Source organism: Muntiacus reevesi, chromosome 2 (genome assembly GCF_963930625.1).
Source record: "Muntiacus reevesi chromosome 2, mMunRee1.1, whole genome shotgun sequence".
In the NCBI taxonomy this organism is placed as follows: Eukaryota; Metazoa; Chordata; class Mammalia; order Artiodactyla; family Cervidae; genus Muntiacus; species Muntiacus reevesi.
The window spans coordinates 256,607,745-256,619,645 of NC_089250.1; the positions used below are offsets into that span (position 1 = coordinate 256,607,745).

At 41.2% G+C, this 11,901-nt stretch overlaps 1 pseudogene; it reads right to left on the reverse strand.

Annotated features, from left to right (window-relative positions):
- Positions 1 to 10,779: 10,779 nt before the first annotated feature.
- Positions 10,780 to 11,196, reverse strand: LOC136158749 (COP9 signalosome complex subunit 9 pseudogene; annotated as a pseudogene).
- Positions 11,197 to 11,901: the final 705 nt, after the last annotated feature.

Below are 11,901 nucleotides of genomic sequence, written 5' to 3' on the forward strand. Positions count from 1 at the left end.
TACTACAAACAAAGCTAGTGGAGATGACGGAGTTTCAGCTGAGTTATTTAAAATCCTAAAAGATAATGCTGTTACAGTGCTGCACTCAAGATATCAGCAAATTTGGAAAACTCAGCAGTGGCCACAGGATGGAAAAGGTCAGTTTTCATTTCAATCCCAAAGAAGGGCAATGCCAAAGAAGGTTCAAACTATCGTACCAAAATTTAAAAAAAAAAAATTAACTACTGTACAACTGCACTCATTTCACGTGCTAGCAAGATTTTGCTCAAAATCCTTAAAGCTAGGCTTCAGCAGCACATGAACTGAGAACTTGCAGTTGTACAAGCTGAGTTTCAAAGAGGCAGGGGAACCAGAGATCAAATTGCCAACATTCATTGGATCCTGGAGAAAGCAAAGGAGTTCCAGAAAAACATCTACTTCCACTTCATTGACTACAATAAAGCCTTTGACTGTGTAGATCACAACAAACTGTGGAAAAATTCTTAGAGAGATGGGAATACCAGACCACCTTACCTGGTTCCTGAGAAACCTGCATGCAGGTCAAGAAGCAACAGTTAGAACTTGACATGGAACAACTGACTGGTTCAAAATTGGGAAAGGAATACAACAAAGTTCTATCCTGCTATTTAACTTTTATGCAGAGTACATCATGTGAAACACCAGGATAGACAAATCACAAGCTGGAATCAAGACTGCCAGGGGAAATGTCAACAACTTCAGATATGCAGATGATACCACTAATGGCAGAAAGTGAAGAATTAAAAAGCCTCTTGATGAGCATGAAAGAGGAGAGTTAAAAAGCTGGCTTGAAACTCAACAATCAAAAAACTAAGATCACGGCATCTGGTCACATCACTCCATGATAAATAGAAGGGGAAAAAGTGGGAAGTGTTAGGGAAAGCATGCACTAAAACTGCCCACCCTGGCCAGGCACCATAGTAACCATCTGACTGAGTTTTTTACAACAGGAAGTCCTGGTAAGGAACATGGAACTAATAAGCCACCACCAACTGGAAAAGTTTGGGAAAGGTCAAAAGGAGACACCACGTGTCTGACCACCTCCCAGAATCCTTTTCACCAGCATCCACATTGGCTGAGCAATGTGTGCACCACCAGGAAGGACTGCGAGTCAGAATGACTGGCCAAAGACAATCCGTAAACTAATCCCATCACCATAAAACCCAAGACTCTGAGCCATGTGGCAGAGCAGTTCTCCTGGGTTTCCTTACCCTACTGTTCTCTGCCCCGGAGGCCCTTCCCAATAAGATCTCTTGCTTTGTCAGCATATGTGCCTCCTAAGAACACTCATTTCTGAATGTTAGACAAGAGCCCGATTTGGGCCCTGGGAAGGGTCCCCCTTCCTGCAACAAAAATAGTGACAAGTTTTATTTACTTGGGCTCCAAAATCACTGCAGATGGTGACTGCAGCCATTTTATTAAAAGATGCTTGCTCCTTGGAAGGAAAGCTATGACAAACCTAGATTTTGGGAACAAAGGTCCATATAGTCAAACTTATGGTTTTTCCAGTAGTCATATATGGATGTGAGAGTTGAGCCATAAAGAAGGTTGAGCACTGAAGAATTGATACTTTCAAACTGTGGTGCTGGAGAAGACTCGAGAATCTCTTGAACAGCAGAGATCAAACCAGTCAGTCCTAAAGGAAATCAACTCTGAATGTTAGTTAGAAGGTCTGATGTTGAAGCTGAAGCTCCAGTACTTTGGCCACCTGATTCAAAGAGCTGACTCACTGAAAAAGACCCGGATGCTGATAAAGACTGAAGGCAAAAGGAGATGGGGGTGGCAGAGGAAGAAATGGTTAAATAACATCACCAACTCAATGAATTTGAGCAAACATGAATTTGAGCGAACTCCAGGAGACAGCGGAGGACAGAGGAGCCCAGCATGCTGCAGACCATGAGGTTGCAAAGAGCTGGATAGAAATGAACCACTGAACAACAACAACATATTATACAAACACATATTCACCAAACATGGGAGGGAGATAGAAGGATTCTAATTAAACTATTAAGAGTCCTTCCATCCTTCTCTCATTACTGACAAAATCCACCAATGGATGCTAAAACTAGTGGACAGGTGTTTAAAGAGAAATAAGATTTGCACAGATTCAAATATAATTATTAAAACAAAAGGAAAGACAGCAACTTTATAGTGGAGAAGCCCAGCAGATACCATCATAACCAAGTGATCAAGGTTAACAAAGTCATTAATAAGACATATAAAGACCATTAATTCTTGGATATGATGCACTGAGAAAACCGTACTTCTGACATACTTCTGCCAACAGTACACAACTTTATTGCAATCAAGTAGGAACACCTATAGGAAAAGGAATATATCAAGGCTATATATTGTCACTCTGCTTATTTAACTTATATGCAGACTACATCATGAGAAATGCTGGGCTGGATGAAGCACAAGCTGGAATCAAGATTGCTGGGAGAAATATCAATGATATTAGATATGCAGATGACACCACCCTTATGGCAGAAAGTGAAGAGGAACTAAAGAGCCTCTTGATGAAAGTGAAAGAGTAGAGTGGAAAAGTTGGCTTAAACCTCAACATTCAGAAAACTAAGATCGTGGCATCTGGTCCCAACATTTCATGGGAAATAGATGGGGAAACAGTGGAAACAGTGGCTGACTTTATCTTGGGGGGGGCTCCAAAATCACTGCAGATGGTGACTATAGCCACAAAATTAAAAGACACTTACTCCTTGGATGGAAAGTTATGACCAACCTAGACAGCATAGTAAAAAGCAGAGACATTTCTTTGCCAACAAAGGTCCGTCTAGTCAAGGCTATGGTTTTTCCAGCAGTCATGCATGGATGTGAGAGTTGGACTACAAAGAAAACTGAGCACTGAAGAATTGATACTTTTGAACTGTGGTGTTGGAAAAGACTCCTGAGAGTCCCTTAGACTGCAAGGAGATCCACCCAGTCCATCCTAAAGGAGATCAGTCCCAGTGTTCATTGGAAGGACTGATGTTGAAGCTGAAACTCCAAAACTTTGGCCACCTGATGCGAAGAGCTGACTCATTTAAAAAGACCCTGATGCAGGGAAAGATTGAAGGCAGGAAGAGAAGGGGACAACAGATGATGAGATGGCTGGATGGCATCACCAACTCAATAGACACGAGCTTAGGTAAACTCCGGGAATTGGTGATGGACAGGTAGGCCTGGAGTGCAAACAATGCCCAGTTATTATCTCACAGTTTCATAGGTCAGAAGTCTGGCATGCATAGTTAGATTCTCTGCAGAGGGTCTCACCAGCTCAAAATCAAGGTATCCACAGAGGCTGGGTTCTCATATGGGACACAGGGTCCTCTGGCAAACTCACTCAGGTTGTTGACAGGATTCAATTCCTCAAGGTTGCACTTCCCAGCTGGTTGTCAGCTGGGGGCCACCCTTATCTCCTATAGGCTTCTTTCTAGTCCCTGCCCTTGGCCCTCTGAATCTTACTGTTAGCAGAAGTGTGTTGAGTCCTCATGCTTTGAATCTCTCTGACTTCAGCCAGAAAAGATTTTCTGCTGCCAGAAAAAATTTTCTGCTGTTAAGGGCTCATGTGATTAGATTGAACCCACCTGGATATTCCAGGTTAGTCTCCCTATTTTATTTGCAACCTTAACTACATCTGCAAAGTATCCTTACCATCTAACATAATATGTTCAGAGGCATCTGAGATTAGGGCATGGATATCTTTGGGGGACCGTTTTCCTATCACAACTATATTTGCAACTTTTCTCAAAGACTAAAATCAGAGGGATTGGGTAGAGAGGGAGGTGGGAGAGGGGAACGGGATGAGGAATACATGTAAATCCATGGCTGATTCATGTCAATGTATGACAAAACCCACTACAATACTGTAAAGTAATTAGCCTCCAACTAATAAAAATAAATGAAAAAATGAAAAAATAAATAAATAAAATAAAATTAGCTCAACATTTTAAATTTAAAAGAGTGATTATCTCTTGCTGTTAATATTTGGGTGGATTTGTTTTTTTACTATTTTCTAGGTCCCCTGCATTATCTAAAATTCCTGTAATCATAAAGTGGGATTTCTCTGTTGTCTTAATATACTGTTTTATATTCTCAAGATATACAAATAGTCTATATATATATATATATATATTCTTCAATAATGCTGTGCAAGGGACTTCCCTAGAGTTCAAGTGGCCAAGACTCCATGCTCCCAATGCAGGGGACCTGTATTTGATCTCTGGTCAGAGAACTGGATCCCACATGCTGCTACTAAAGATTTCACTTGCCACAGTGAAGATCCTATGTGCTACAGCTAAGAAGACCTGACATGGTCAAATAAAATAAATATTAAATAATAATAATAATGCTGTGCAAAGTCAGACTGCAAAAGAGAAGCATACTGATTTCTTTGACAACCAGAGTGGTTCAAAACAGCAACAGAAATGCTGGCCACCTGTAACCTCCCAAACCATCCTATCTTTCTCACACAAACACCACTTGAAATTCACACAGAATTCTAAAACTAATTTTTCCTGTCAAATCATTATGTTACAAGGTCTTACCCATCACAGGGATTCCCCTCCATATATTTTCTGAAAATAATTTGTCGTTTGAGAATTTGAAGGCACTTGAATTGCTTTTAGTAATAAGTCAAAATGTTTGAACAGGTTGTTTACAAACAGACCTAGAAATGTCATCTTCACTGAGCATTGGATCAATTTAAATGCTTTTATTCACTGAATAATAACATCATCATGCTGTCTTTCTAAATTCCAACACAGAATAATGAGACTAATTACTGGGTAAACTCAGCCCCGAGGAGGCCAAGGGGGCAGATATTCTCGGCAGCTCTCCAACTTGGAGTCTGGAGAAACAGATGTTGTACAGAGGCTGCTGATGATGCAAGGCTCAGCCAAGAGGATCAAAGGATGAGGGGCATCCTGGGAAGCGGATGAGGTGCTCATTTTTTCAAAAAAAGAAAGTGGTAGCCCAGTGGTTAGGAATCCGCCCGCCAATGCAGGGGACACAAGTTTCATCCCCAGTTCAGGAAGATCCCGCATGTCGCACAACAACTAAGCCTGTGCAACACAACCACTGTGCCTGTGCTCCAGAGCCCAGGAGCCTCAACTACTGAGCCCATGTGCCACAACTTCTGAAATCCACACGCCCCAGAGCCAGCCTGTGCTCTGCAACAAGAGAAGCCACCACAATGAGAAGCCCACGCACTGCCACTAGAAAAAGACCACGTGTAGCGATGAAGACCCAGCACAGCTAAAAATAAATTTTAAAAAATTTTAAGTGGGGGAGGCATAGATTTAAAGCATTTACCAAATATAAATTTCAAACACTTCGATAATTCTTCAAGGTACTAACTTTTATACATTTGTTACCAAGTCCAAGCTCACTCGGCTCACCATACAACAACCAATTAACCAAGAGACGAGATGTTGAGGCAAGGAATATGACTTTATTTAGAAAGCCAGCTGACAGAGAAGATGGCAGACTAATGTCTCAAAATCATCTTATCAGGGTTTGGATGTCCAGTTAGTTTATAGAAGGGGAGAGGGGAGGTGAAGAAGTAAAGTAAAAAAGGCCATTAATCTTACAAATATCTTCTGGAATGATCAGAGGAGATGTGTTAATTTCTTCCTTCCTGTAGGCATCCACAGGTGGACAGGGTCCTGAGCAAAGGTATTTTGGTTTAACATTCAGGCAGAGGGGCAGGGTTCCCTAAGGCAGGCCATTATGTATGATTATAATAGCAAAAGCAATGAAAAGCAAATGTTAAAAGTCAAAGAATCAGATCCAACATGGAGTCAATATTGGCTCTTTCATATAATACATTCAGTAAATATTTATTGGGCATTGTTTCAGCACTGAAGATACAGTAGGAGAAAACTTGCAGCATAGTAGGTGAGATGGACATTAAACTAACAACCACTCAACTAATAACAAAATAATGACAAATGTTCCAAAGGAAAAGCTCAGAGTTCAACAAGAATGTTAGTCTGGAGGGCCAGAAAAAAGGATATTCTGAAGACGTGGGGATTTTTTAATTAACTTTTTTTTATTTTGAGATAATTATAGACTTACATGTAGTTACAAAAAATAACAGAGATCTCTTCTTTAAAGTTCAGTTTAGAAAGTTCTTTATATATTATAAATACTAGTTCTTTGTTGGATATATAGTTTGCAAATATTTTCACCCCAGTCTGTAACTTGTTTTTTTATCCTATTCACATGGACTTTAGAAGAGCAGATGTTTTTAATTCTGATCAGATCCAATTTATCAGTTTTACCTGCTATGGATCATGCTTTTGATATCAAGGCTAAGAACACTTTGCATAGTTCTAGATTATGAAGATTTTCCCCTTTGGTTTTTTTTCCTAAAAGATTTATAGTTCTTGTATCTTACATTTTGAGTTATAGGTCAAGATTTATTTTTTTGTCTATGGATGTCCAATTGTTCCAACACTGCTTGTTACAAAGCTATGCTTCCTTCATTGAATTGCCTTTGCACTTTGCCAATATTAAGCTGGGTATATTTGTGAGGTCTATTTCTGGGTTATCTATTCTGTTCCATTGACCTATGCATCACATCTTCTTTTGCACTGGGCCCCAGAAATCATGCAGCTGACCTTTTTTAACTGAGCAATCCCTCCAACTCACATTTCCACACCACCCTTATCTGCCACTACTTCAGGGCACAGAGAAATGGATAACACAGAAAAATATCCAGTCCTCACTCTGTGGCTCCTGAAGGAAAACAAATTTCCCAGATATTATAGAAAGACTGCCAAGAAGTCACCCCACTGAGGCACCTCACTGAGAAGACAGGGAGGTTAACATACACGCAGAGCCACCCAAGCATGAGCAGGTTCAAGGGAGAAAGCATGCACTAGGCAAACACCTCCCAAGAACTTGGCACACAAAACTAACCCTGAAGATAGTTAACTCAAAACACAGAGGAACACTTCCTATAGTGACTTTTCATGATAACAAATCAAAGAGCACATGAATTCAATAAAGCTCAAGGACAAGATGGAAAACAAAATGGTATGAACAGGAAGACTGCAGATGTAATGAAACTGAGGACCAAAACATTACAAATCAGCATGTTGGAAACGGCAAGAAACAGACTCCACCACAGCTGATGATTAAATTAAAGACAGATGGGGGAAAGGGGGTTACAGAAATGGCAGTGAACAAAGATTTAAAAGTAAAAAAAAATTAAAACAACTGGAGAGAAACATTGCTGTGGAGGTCAGATGAAGATGATTCTGTACCATAATGATTGGTGTGCCTGCAGTAAAAAACCCAACAAGTAGAACAGAAATTTTCAAAGATGAAACAGAAGATAATTTCCCTGAATTGTTGTTCAATCTCTAAGTTGGGTCCAACGCTTTGTGACCCCATGAACTGCAGCATGCCAGGCTTCGCTGTCCTTCACTATCTCCTGGAGTTTGCTCTTGTCCACTGAGTTGGTGATACCAACCAACCATCTCATCCTCTGTCTCACTCCTCTCCTCTGCCCTCAGTCTTTCCCAGCATCAGGGTCTTTTCCAATTAGTCAGCTCTTTGCATCAGGTGGCCAAAGTATTGGCGCTTCAGCTTCAGCATCAGACCTTCCGATGAATATTCAGGGTTGATTTTCTTTAGGATTGACTGGTTTGATCTTGCTGTCCAAGGGACTCTCAAGAGTCTTCTCCAGCTCCACAATATGAAAGCATCGATTCTTCAGTGCTCAGCCTTCTTTATGGTCCAACTCTCAAATCATACATGACTACTGGAAAAACCATAGCTTTGACTATACTGTCCTTTGTCAGCAAAGTGATGTCTCTGCTTTTTAACATGCTGTCTAGGCTTGTCATAGCTTTTCTTCCAAGGAGCAAGCATCTTTTAATTTCATGGCTTCAGTCACCATCTGCAGTGATTTTTGGAGCCCAAGAAAAGAAAATCTGTCATTGTTTCCACTTTTTCCCCTTCTACTTGCCATGAAGTGATGGGACCAGATGCCATGATCTTAGTTTTTTGAATGTTGAGTTTTAAGCCAGCTTTTTCACTCTCTTCTCCCAGCCTCATCAAGAGGCTCTTTAGTTCCTCTTCACTTTCTGCCATTAGGGTGGTATTATCTGTATATCTGAGGTTGCTGATATTTCTCCCGGTAATCTTGAATCCCTGAATTGGGGAGAGGGGGAAGTCTGGAAATTGAAAGGTCATATCACTGTCAATCTGAAAGTTGAGAATTATATTTTACTCAGGGGCTATTACTGAGGACTCTAGCCCAAGAATCAGCTTCTCAGATAGCACTGAGAAACTGTCGCAAAGAGGTAAGAGAGGAATCAGTGTGTATAGGAGTTTTTGCTAAGGAAAAAAAAAAAAAAGAAAGAAAGAAAGAAAAAAAAATTAAAAGAACATCAAAAGATTACTGGTAAGCACAAAAAAAAAAAACAGACATCTCATGTTAACAATTTTAGTGCTTTTCTGTATTGAGGAAGATATAAGAGTCTGGGTTCATTGAAATTATTCCTTTGATATGCATCTTAACTATCTAGGACCAGTATCCTTTTTTTTCACCATCCTGAATTCCCCTCAGGGTGGCTACAGCAGTTGACAGTAGGCAACACTTGCTGTTTACTGGAATGGCAAGCAACAAATTTTGTCCACACCACATGATAAGAAATTGGATACAAAAAGTTCAATTTCCTACCAAAGCCACCGAACTTTCATCATAAGGATTTCTTCAGGTACCAGGTAGCAGAATCTAGATGGCCTCAGCATTCAGATGAATTCTGAATGCCCCCTGGCAGCATTCAAAGCCAGAAGAAGGGGACTTCCCTAGTGGTCTAGTGGCTAAGGCTCCATCCTTCCAACACAGGGATCCTAGGTTCGATTTCTGGTCCAGGAATTAGAGCCCACAAGCCAACTAAGAGTCTGTATGACACAGTTAAAGATCCCACATGCTGCAACTAAGACTCGGTGCAACAAATATATAAATATTTTTTAAAAAATTTTTAAATGTTGTGCCATTTAAAAAATGCCAGAAGACCACACAGAAATGTGTGCTGCAGCAAAGAATGTGTGATAGCTCTGTGTATGTGCCTTTATGATGTCCATTTAATGTTAATGATTATTTCCAGATGGTGGGATTTAGGATGGGTTTGTTTTTTTTTAATGCATTATTTGAACTCTTTAGAATAAACAAATATTACTGTTATCAAACTAAAAGGGGTCTGGATCCCAGTTTTCATTGCGGTACTGTTAGGGGAAGCACACTGACTGAAACTGCAACCCTGGCCAGGCACCATAGTAACCATTTGCATGAGCTGTTTTACAGCAGGAGGTTCTGGTAACGCAGAATAAGCCAAACAGAAGAGTCCGGGAAAGGTCATAGGAGACACCACATGTTCGATCACCTCCCAGAATCCTTCTCACTGGCTTCCATCTTGGCTAAGCAATGCATGTGCCACCAGGAAGGACTCTGAGTCAGAATGATTGGCCATAGAACCCGGAAACTAGTCCCATCACCATAAAACCCAAGCCTGCGAGCCACATGGCAGAGCAGTTCTCCTGGGTTCCCTTAACCTGCTACTCTTCACCCGGGTACCCTTTTCAATAAAATCTCCTGCTTTGTCAGCATGTGTGTCCCCTCAGATAATTCATTTAAAAGTATTAGACAGGAGCCCACTTTTGGGCCCTGGAAAGGGTCCCCCTTCCTGCAACAGTACAGGTGGTGGGGTAGAGCAAAGATTCCCCCACAGCACCAATTCTCAGTACACCAGCAAAATGGCCTACAAGTCAACTCAACTCTGATGCTCTCTGCCTGGAGACAGCGCCAGATCCACAAGTTAAGGGCTCGGTCCAGCAGCACTCTGTCTCCTTGCCTTACTTCAGATGCCAGTCACAAGCGCAAATTATCACCTGGTTTCTGACCACCCAGCTATAGACGAGAGTTCCAACGGCCCCTGCCTTAGGTTGCATTAATGTCCTAGAGCAGCTCACAGAACTGAAGGAAATATTTTACTTACTAGATTACCGGTTTACTACAAAAAGATGTAACTCAGGAAGAGCCGGATGGAAGAGAAGCATCAGACAAAATAGGGAGAAAGGAGCACAGAACTCATACTCGCTCCAGGAGTGCCTCTCTCTCCAAATCTCCATCTGTCAGCCAACCTAAAAGCTCTCCTAACTCCATCTTCTTGGATTTCTACGAAGGTTTCATTACATAGGTATGATTGCTTAGATAAATAATCTTTAGCTACTGACTCATCCTCCAGCTTCTTTCCTCTCTCCTCTTTTTCCAGCCATTCTCCTTTTCTCTTTTTTGGGGGGGGCGGAGGGCTCTTTTCAGTTTATTGCATGAAGGAGTTACACTAGTTCAAGTTAAAAGCAGACCCCAAATGGTTACATTATACAAGCTGTGAGGTTTTTAAACTTGTGACAAGGGACAAAAGGGAAATTCTACTCATTGCAAAAAAAAATCCTCACTTAAGCTTCAGTGAACCCAAAGTATTTAAAACCCATGAACTTTCATCTGGTCACGCGAGCCAGTCTCTATGAAGAGCTGGCATATGTTGTGCTGGTCGCCCTGTAGCTAAATTACTCCTCCATATTCTGGCTGTTCAACTGCAGTACCAGTGCAGGCAAACTTCTTTCTTAAACACCTTTACTAGTTCCTCTTTATCATAATCATCAGCAATCCCTTGACAGTAGTAAGGGTCTTTCTGCCATTTCTCTGTTGAATTCTTAAATTTTTTTTTTTTTTTTGACCCTGCAAGTAATAACATCACTTTATTTTAACTGAAGTTAAGGACAAAAGCTGGCCACATTCAGAGTTTAACAGGCCTCCTCCAGATGGTTAAAACCTTCTTCTCTTTCTTGGCTAATCATCTCCTAAATTCTAGCGATTCCCACAAGTTCTCTGGAACCACCTGAAACTGTCCTTTAAGGAGACCCACCACACCACCACGTGGCGAAGCTTCACCAAATGCACCGCTGGACACACCTCTCTGGATATCATCATCGTCAAAGAGATCTTCAAAATCATTGAAAAAGTCTGCATGAACTGCCTTTTCATTGGCTGCCAAGTCCATCAGGAGCCCAGTGCTGCCTCCTGCCTCGTCCAGGTCCACATACGGCCCGGCGCCCTTGGGAAACATCTCGTCCACGGCCGGCTTCATCTTCTCACGCAGTCCTGGGGTCTCTCTGTTGAATTCTTATATGGGTATAATCCTCAATGCTAGCAGGAAGGCATAGCAGAGGGGGTTGGAGGATGGGACTAAAGGTTCCAACCCTCTAATCACCTGGTTGGTTCCCTGGGGTCTCTCTGTTGAATTCTTATATGGGTATAATCCTCAATGCTAGCAGGAAAGCATAGCAGAGGGGGTTGGAGGATGGGACTAAAGGTTCCAACCCTCTAATCACCTGGTTGGTTCTCCTTGTAACCAACCTTCATTCTAGGGCTCTCCAAAATTAGTTAATTAATATAAGAAATACCTTTAAATTCTCACTACCTAGGACACGCCAAGGATTTGGGGAGCTGTGAGCCAGGAATCACAGACACCACTTGATCATCTGAAAGACAAAATATATATTTCTTACCAATCACAATATTGCACAAACTGATGGTGATTTTTCTTTAAAAAAAAAAAAAAAAAGATTTAAAGCAAATATGCAAAGATGTTAGCAGTGGTGCTGTCCTAAGTGGAAGGAATGTGGATGATTGCTTTCTTCTTTGCTGTGCATCTTTTAATTTCTAAAAGTTAACAAGTAAACAAATAGGAGCAGAGACAAAAAACTTCCTGGTGGAAGAACTGCCATGAACCTAGTTAGAAGAAGAAGGAGGTGGTATCATCCAGGAACTAAGAACAGGACAGTGTGGAAAAGAAAATCACACATGGT